The 9278-nt window shown below is 39.6% G+C and overlaps 1 protein-coding gene across 7 annotated transcripts in view; it reads right to left on the reverse strand.

Moving 5' to 3' along the window:
- LOC124043720 (LIM domain only protein 7-like) overlaps positions 1–8893 on the reverse strand; it is a 135180-nt gene extending 126287 nt beyond the window's left edge. For 3 of the 7 annotated variants that reach the window (XM_046362618.1, XM_046362615.1, XM_046362611.1), the window contains exon 1: positions 8621–8892. The gene's annotated coding sequence lies outside the window, so the exon portion shown is untranslated. Of the gene's footprint in view, positions 1–8620 lie in introns of all 7 variants that reach the window. The other 4 variants (XM_046362614.1, XM_046362607.1, XM_046362617.1 and 1 more) reach the window with 3 other exon arrangements.
- Between the last annotated feature and the right edge of the window lie 385 nt (positions 8894–9278).

Raw genomic sequence — 9278 nt, forward strand, 5'->3', positions numbered from 1 at the left:
CCCGCCAACCCCTGTTTTACTATACTGCTACTCTCTGATCATCATATATGCATAGTAACTTTAACCATATCTACATGTACATACTACCTCAATCAGTCTGACTAACTGGTGTCTCTATGTAGCCTCGCTACTTCTATAGCCTCGCTACTGTATATAGCCTGTATTTTTACTGTTGTTTTATTTCTTTACTTACCTATTGTTCACCTAATACCTTTTTTGCACTTTTGGTTAGAGCCTGTAAGTAAGCATTTCACTGTAAGGTCTAATACACCTGTTGTATTCAGCGCACGTGACAAATAAACTTAGATTTGATTTGAGTTGAAGAACTATGTAGAATAGCTTTGTATGTAGATCTTCAGATAGCTAGGTGTAGTTCTATCTAATAAATAAACTCTTTTGGCTATCAGTGATCACTGAAAATTGCATTTCCTGAAGAAAATAGTGGTAGTGTCTGCAGTAGTGGTGGTGATAGTTATAGTTGAAAAAGTACATAGATGAAAAGATTGATTGGTTGGTTCATAGGATAGTCAGTTATGGTTAGTAGTTCAAATTCAAATATTGTTTATTTCCTGGGAGGGATCTTCATGTTTTGGTCAGTCGTTTTGTTAAGTAGCTGTGTGGTTCATTAGTTGTGGTCAGTAGTTGTGTGGTTGTGGTCAGTAGTTGTGTATTTGTGTGGTTGTGTTGCAGGGTCTTTTGGCCCTACATTATGTACCTGGTCAGTAGTTGTGTGGTTGTGGTCAGTGTCTAAACTTCAGAAGTGTGTGAAAACTGAAAAAAGTGTGATGAGGAGTGATAGGGTGAAAAATGAAGCAAGGGAACGAAGATAGCTTCGCCCTATGCAATCAGAGCTGCAGGATCAACCTACAGCCCGCTCTTCCTTTTACAGACAGGAAAACTAGCCAGTTGAGTTATTTAGAGCATGGGGCATGATCTTGAGAAGGAGACCGAAGCTAGTGGGAGTTAGAAATCTTCTGTGTATCAAACCAGGTTGTCCAGACCGGGGAAGCTTTAGAAATCTTACCGCTAGTTCAGTAGTTCATACCTTTGATGATACTATGGTAGCAATACATAAGATCTACAGAAAATACAGAAATGCCGAAGGTGGAGGTGTGGCTGTTAATATTCAGAACCACATTCCTGTAAAGCTTAGAGAGGATCTCATGTTAAATACTGTTGAAGTTATATGGCTACAGGTTCATCTGCCACACCTAAAGCCCATTCTGGTGGGAAGCTGCTATATGCCACCAAGTGATAACAGTCAGTATTTGTATCAATAGAGAGGTATATTTTCTGGGTGATTTAAATATTGACTGGTTTTTATCAGGCTGCCAACTCAAGAGAAACTTCAAACTGTAACTAGTGCCTGCAACCTGGTTCAGGTTAACAATCAACCTACAGGGTATTTACAAACAGCACAGGAATGAAATCATCAACATGTATTAATCACATCTGTACTAAGGCTACAGAAAATCCATTGGATGTAGTGATCACAAAATGCAGTTGAAGTCGGAAGTTTACATACACCTTAGCCAAATACATTTAAATTAAGTTTTTCACAATTCCTGACATTTAATCTGAGTAAAGATTCCCTGTTTTAAGTCTGTTAGGATCACCACTTTATTTTAAGAATGTGAAATGTCAGAAGCATAGTAGAGAGAATGATTTATTTCAGCTTTTATTTCTTTCATCACATTCCCAGTGGGACAGAAGGTTACATACACTCAATTAGAATTTGGTAGCATTGCCTTTAAATTGCTTAATTTGGGTCAAATATTTCGAGTAGCCTTCCACAAGTTTCCTACAATAAGTTGGGTGAATTTTGGCCCATTCCTCCTGACAGAGCTTGTGCAACTGAGTCAGGTTTGTAGGCCTCGTTGCTCGCACACACTTTTTCAGTTCTGCCCACAAATGTTCTGTAGGATTGAGGTCAGTGCTTTGTGATGGCCACTCCAATACCTTGACATTGTTGCCCTTTATGCCATTTTGCCACAACTTTGGAAGTATGCTTGGGGTCATTGTCCATTTGGAAGACCCGTTTGCGACCAAGCTTTAACTTCCTGACCGATGTCTTGAGATGTTGCTTAAAAATTTCCACATAAGTTTCCTCCTCATGATGCCATCTATTTATCTATTTAGTGAATTTCACCAGTCCCTCCTGCAGTAAATCACCCACACAACATGATGCTGCCATTCCGTGCTTCACAGTTGGGATGGTGTCCTTCGACTTGCATGCCTCCCTCTTTTTCATAACTATGGTCATTATTTGTTTCATCAGACCAGAGGACATTTCTCCAAAAAGGAAGATTTTTGTCCCCATGTGCAGTTGCAAACCGTAGTCTGGCTTTATTATGGCCTTTCAGGTTATGCTGATATAGAACTTGTTTTACTGTGGATATAGATACTTTTGTCCCTGTTTCCTCCAGCATCTTAACAAGGTAGTTTGCTGTTGTTTTGGAATTGATTTGCACTTTTCGCACCAAAGTACGTTAATCTCCAGGAGACAGAACACGTCTGCTTCCTGAGCGGTATGATGACTACGTGGTCCCATGGTGTTTATACTTGCGTACTATTGTTTGGACGTGATACCTTCAGGTGTTTGGAAATCGCTCCCAAGGAGGAACCAGAATTGTGGAGGTCTACAATTCTTTTTCTGAGGTCTTGGCTGATTTCTTTTGATTTTCCCATGATGTCAAGCAAAAAAGCACTGAGTATGAAAGTAGGCCTTAAAATACATCCACAGCTACACCTCCAATTGACTCAAATGATGTCGATTAGCCTATCATAAGCTTCTAAAGCCATGCCATCATTTTCTGGAATTTTCCAAGCTGTATAAAGGCACAGTCAACTTACTGTATGTAAACTTCTGACCCACTGGAATTGTGATACAGTGAATTGTAAGTGAAATAATCTATCTGTAAACAATTGTTGGAAAAATTACTTGTGTCATGCACAAAGTAGATGTCCTAACTGACTTGCCAAAACTATAGTTTGTTAATTAACAATACATTTGTGGAGTGGTTGAAAAACTAGTTTTAATGACGCCAACCTAGGTTTATGTAAACTTCCGTCTTCAACTGTACTAGCCATATCTAGGAAAAGCAAAGTTCCCGAGCATAATATAATGTATAGGAGGTCATACAAGATGTTTGGTAGTGATTCCTATGTTGTTCATGTAAAGACTATTTGTTGGTCCGTGGTGTGTAATGAGGAGCAACTAGATGCATTTATGAAATTGCTTATCCCAGTTACTAATACGCATGCACCCGTTAAGAAAATGACTGTAAAAATGGTTAAATCCCTGTGGATTGATGAGGATTTGAAAAATATCATGGTTGAGAGGGATGAGCCAAAATAAATGTCAAATAGGTCTATCTGTACAACTGATTGGCGCAAATGTACTGCAAATTGAGATATAATGTGACTAAACTAAATAAAAAGAAGAAACTACACTATGAAACAAAGATAAATTACAAAGAATGATAGTTAAAAGCTTGGATTACATTCAATGAAATTTTGGGCAAAAAGGTAAACATTCATTGAATCAGATGGCTCATTCATCACTAAACCCACTGATATTGCCAACTACTTTAATGATTTCTTCATTGGCAAGATTAGCTCATTTAGCCATGACATACCAGCAACAAACGCTGACACTCCACATTCAAGTATATTTGACAAAGTTATGAAAGACAAGCATTAACATTTAGAAGTCCGTAAAGTAAGTGTGGAAGAGGTGAATTATTTTGTTGTTGTCTATCAACAATGACAATCCACCCGAGTCTGACAACTTGGATGGAAAATTGCTGAGGATAATAGTGGACGATATTGCCACTACTATTTGCCATATCTTCAATTTAAGCCTACTAGAAAGTGTGTGCCCTCAGGCCTGGAGGGAAGCAAAAGTTATTCCCCTACCTTAGGATAGTAAAGCCCCATTAACTGGCTGAAATAACCGACCAATCAGCCTGTTACCAACCCTTTGTAAACTTTTGAATAAAAAAATAATTTGACCAGATACAACGCTATTTCACTGTAAACAAATTGACAACAGTCTTTCAGCACGCTTATAGGAAAGGACATTCAACAAGTATAGCACTTACACAAATTATTGATGATTGGCTGAGAGAAATTGATGATAAAAAGATTGAGGCGGCTATTTTGTTTGACTTCAGTGTGACTTTTTACATTATTGATCATAGTCTGTTGCTGGAAAAACGTATGTGTTATGGCTTTACACCCCCTGCTATATTGTGGATAAAGAGTTACCCATCTAACAGAACACAGAGGGTGTTCTTTAATGGAATCCTCTCCAACAAAATCCAGGTCAAATCAGAAATTCCCCAGGGCAGCTGTATAGGCCACTTACTTTTTTCAATCTTTACTTATGAGTAAAGCCAGTGTGTCCATGTATGTGGATGACTCAACACTAAAAAAGTCAGCTACCACAGCAACTGAAATTATTGCAACACTTAACAAAGAGCTGCAGTTAGTTTGAGTTGGTCCTAAATATTCCAAAAATTAAAAGCATTGTATTTGGGACAAACAATTCACTAATCTTTAAACCTCAACTAAATTGTAATGAATAATGCGGTAATTGAGCAAGTTGAGGTGACTAAAATGCTTGGAGTAACCCTGGATGGTAAACTGTTATTGTCAAAACATATTGATACAACAATAACTAGGATGGGCAGAAGTCTGTCCATAATAAAGATCTCGTCTGCATTCTTAAAAGCACAACAACAAGGTAGTTCATACAGGCCTCAGTTTTGTCGCACCTGGAATACTTTTCAGTTGTGTGTTCAGGTGCTACAAAGAGGGACTTAGGCTTGCAATTGGCTCAGAACAGGGCAGCACGGCTGGCCCTTGTATGTACACAGAGAGCTAATGTTAATAATATGCATGTCAGTCTCTTCTGGCTCCATGTGATGGAGAGATTGACTCCATCACTACTTGTATTCGTGACAGGTACATGTTGAATGCACCGAGCTGTCTATTTGAATTACTGGCACACATCTCGGACTTCCATAACTACCCCACAAGACATGCCACCAGAGGTCTCTTGACAATTCCCAAGTCCAGAACAGACTATGGGAGGCACACAGTACCACGTAGAGCCATGACTACATTGAAATCGATTCTACATCAAGTAACTCAAACAAGCAGAAAATTAAATAAAAAAACACCTTATGTTATAAATGATATAATAAACATACACCTTATGGAATAGTGGGCTGTGAAGCAACACAATGCTATTCACACACAACCACATGGATTTTGAAGGAACATAATTAATATGTTGTAAAATATGTTGTGAATGTATTGTAATATATATCTGCCTTAATGTAGCTTGACCCCAGGAAGAGTACCTGCTGCCATGGCAGCAGCTAATGAGGATGAAATATAAATACATGTGTGAACGCCAAATGTTCTTTCAATATTAATTTATTTTAGAAGAAATAGGCCCTTCACTGTATGTCTCTTTATCAGGACTGTTGAAAAGTATTTTGGATTATTTTGTATTTTGATAAGTATTTTGTATTTTGAAAATACAGCTCTCTAAAGTCTATAAAATACACTGGAGTGAAGTTCAGGCCAGTAAAATATAATTGACAAAATACTCAAAAGTAATTTAAATAAGTATTTCAAATACATGTAACATAAATGCTGCTCTTCTCTCTCTCTCTCTCACACACACACACACACACACACACACACACACACACACACACACACACACACACACACACACACACACACACACACACACACACACACACACACACACACACACACACACACACACACACACACACACACACACACACACACACAGAAAGAGTATTGATTGATGGCAGGTATCTATTCTATTGTACTCTACAGCAAACAGTAGAGACAATAACAAATTAAATGCAGAATAGCCCCAGAGATTTACACTTTGAATAGCACCTTTTTGTTGATTTCAAGTTCTGACCTTTATTTCCTTTGTTTTGTATTTATTTAGTATGGTCAGGGCGTGAGTTGGGTGGGCAGTCTATGTTTGATTTTCTATGATTTGGGGATTTCTATGTTTCGGCCTAGTATGGTTCTCAATCAGAGGCAGGTGTCATTAGTTGTCTCTGATTGAGAATCATACTTAGGTAGCCTGGGTTGCACTGTTTGTTGGTGGGTGATTGTCTATGTTAGTGGCTTGTGTCAGCACAGGTCTCATTTGTAGCTTCATGGTCGTCATTGGTTTATTGTTTTTGTTACTCTTTTGTATAGTGTTGCAGTGTTCAGTGTTCTCTTTATTAAAATTCACTATGAACACATACCACGCCGCATTTTGGTCCTCTGATCCTTCTCGCCTCTCCTCTTCAGATGAAGAGGAGGAAGACCGTGACAGATGACCCCTTCTCAACCTCTTAATATGAAAGAGATTTCACATTGAGAGCCGCTTGTTTGAGAAAACAGTCCACATAGTTGTCAGGATTTGGCCAGGCTTGTTCCGGTTTTTGGTCACTAGATGCCCCCATTGTGCCTTTTGACCTTTTGTTTTCCCTTGATCCCCATTATTATTTGCACCTGTGCCTCGCTTCCCCTGATTGTATTTAAACCCTTTGTTTTCCTCAGTTCTTTGCTCTGTGTTTGTATGTTAGCACCCAGCCCTAGTAATCTGTGAACTCTTGTTGATCCCGGTGGACTCTCTTGTGGAATTCTGTTTTTTGTTCTTGTTTGTTTGTTTTTGAGTATTATCCACCTTGTGGATTTACCTTTTTGTCTTGGAGGATTACCTTTGTTCTTGTGGAATTCCTTTTGAGGTTGTGGAGTTACATGTTTTCCTGAAGAACTTCACTTTTTACTTCATTAAATACACTGTCTCAAGTACTGCTGTGTCTGCCTCATCTTCTGGGTTCTGCCAACTATTCGTGGCTCAGTTGGTTAAGTGACTGATTCTCACTCCGGAGACCCGGGTTCATAACCGGGTCCTGACAATAGTTACATTTAAACCTGGGGTCATCTACAAACACAATCACACGCACACTTGGCAACTGCACACACGCACCCACACCCTTAAACACACACAAAAGCCTGCACACACACACACTATCTGTAATAGTTTAGTCTCGTCTTGTTAGAAAGAGAAAGGTGAGTCTCTCACACTGTTCAAACTTAGTCTCATAAAATAACCGATCTCAGATTATTCGAGCGGAGCAAAGAGCGGTGTGCCCAATTTGACTGGAGCACAGAGCCAGATGCTCAAAGGCTGGAGTGTGGTCCTTCTTGCCCACTCCAATTTTACTCTAGTAGTGCTCAAAGTAGCACTCATTTCACGAGCTCAGGGCATGCCCAGCCCAGCATGCATTTGTAGTCTACTTGTGAGCTGCTATAGCCCCTTGCTTTAGCTACTGTCATGGAGTTTGCTAATTATGTTCATAAAGAAACTGATAAAACACACAGGTGCAAAATCAAGGTGACTAACAAAGATGAGGAAAAATAGCAAGAGAAGGAGTGTGGTGATGTAATGTCCACAACTAAATAATCATTGTGGAATCTGAAAAGTACACCACATGATGGTGTACTTATTACATGCACATGCACATGCTAAAAGAAAGGAACAAGGTGGGTAGATAACTAAATGTGTCATTGTAGCAAAGTATTTCTAGACAAAAAATCTGATCTCTTAAACATTTCATTAATTTTTGTTCTATTATTGATACAATAGGACTTAATTGATTTTGGCACAATAGGCCTGGCATATTCCCACGTTCAAGAGGCTTTCCCTTTTGATTGGGTTATTTTGCCTGAAAACATTTTGGCCTACTTATATAAAAATAAAAAAAACAACTCTGCATCTCTGCCCAGCCTGGCAAGAGTGGCCAAAAGGGTGTTAAACATCCCCAGTGGCTCTGCAAGTGTGGAGAGGATATTCTCCGCTGCTGGCCTGCTCTCCAGGAACCATCACATGAGCCCCAAGCCACAGACTGGCTAAAATGTATATCCCTACCAGCCTATTGTGTCACACTCGCAAATGCTTCACAATGCATTTCTTTGTAGGCAATAGCCTTAAAATCATTTAAATAACATAAATAAATAAATAAAAGTTCCTTCTTAGGCTCCCTGTCTGGCTCCTGACCTATTTAGAGTGTGTAAATGCTGTTTAATATGACATGTAGTCTATTTGATATGATGTGCGAATGGAGCGAATTTGGAGCTCCAGTTTTTTCTCCTGTGGGCATGGAGTGGTTTTTAGCAGAGCGGTTTGAAAGGATGAGTGGTGTGCACATCTCTGAATTGGATTTCCAACCGCTCAACTCCGCTCACATATTCTGTCCAGTATGTTCCAGTCACAGATCAGACAATACATACAAAAGTAATCAATATCTTGTCATCTGTATGTAAATACAGCACCAGTCAATAGTTTGGACACACCTACACTCATTCGCTTTTCATGTAGTAACCAAAACACTTTTTTGGTTACTACATGATTCTATATGTGTTATTTCATAGTTTTGATGTCTTCCCTATTATTCTACAATATAGAAAACAGTAAAAACAAAGAAAAATATCTTAAATGAGTAGGTGTGTCCAAACATTTGACTGGTAATGTATGTGCATCCTAATATGTAGCAGTACTTACTTGACAGTGGCTTTAGTGGATGTGTCTTGGAGGTCTCCTGCATGAAAGAGCTGTGCCTCCTTTAGTCCGTGCTTCCCGAAGGAAGGAAGACGTTGAAGTTGTCCTACGGAGAGACAGATAGACTGACTGAGAGACAGACGGGGAGAGAGAAGGTTTTCCAACTTTAGAGTCACCGTCAATAATGACTCAGGCATTCTCTGGCAGACTTGACAAGCCACAGTTCCACACTTCACTGCTGCATATCCAAAGTTCATACCACCGGGGATAACTGAGAAAGGGGCGGGTAGGAGCATGTGTGTGTGTAGCAAATAGAGAGTGACACAATGCAGAACACACACAAGCAGGGGAAGGGCAGCATGACCGGCAAATTGACAGCTCTAAAACTACCTGTGAGAGTGTGTGGGCTGGCTAAGGGGGTGGGGTATTTGGAACTAGGAGAGGTGAGTGAAGTTTACAGTCTGTAACACTTTCTCTCTCACACACACCCTTAATAAACTGGCCCCTACCCTCCCTGCACTGTAGAACATCTGCGGTCGTAACAAGAGGTTGGGTGACTGAAACAGCGACGGCAGGTATCCTAGCAGTTAAGAGCGTTGGGCCAGTAACTAAAAGTTTGCTAGTTTGAATCCCCTAGGTGAAACATCTGTTGATTTTCTTC

Source organism: Oncorhynchus gorbuscha, linkage group LG09 (genome assembly GCF_021184085.1).
Source record: "Oncorhynchus gorbuscha isolate QuinsamMale2020 ecotype Even-year linkage group LG09, OgorEven_v1.0, whole genome shotgun sequence".
Lineage (NCBI taxonomy): Eukaryota > Metazoa > Chordata > Actinopteri > Salmoniformes > Salmonidae > Oncorhynchus > Oncorhynchus gorbuscha.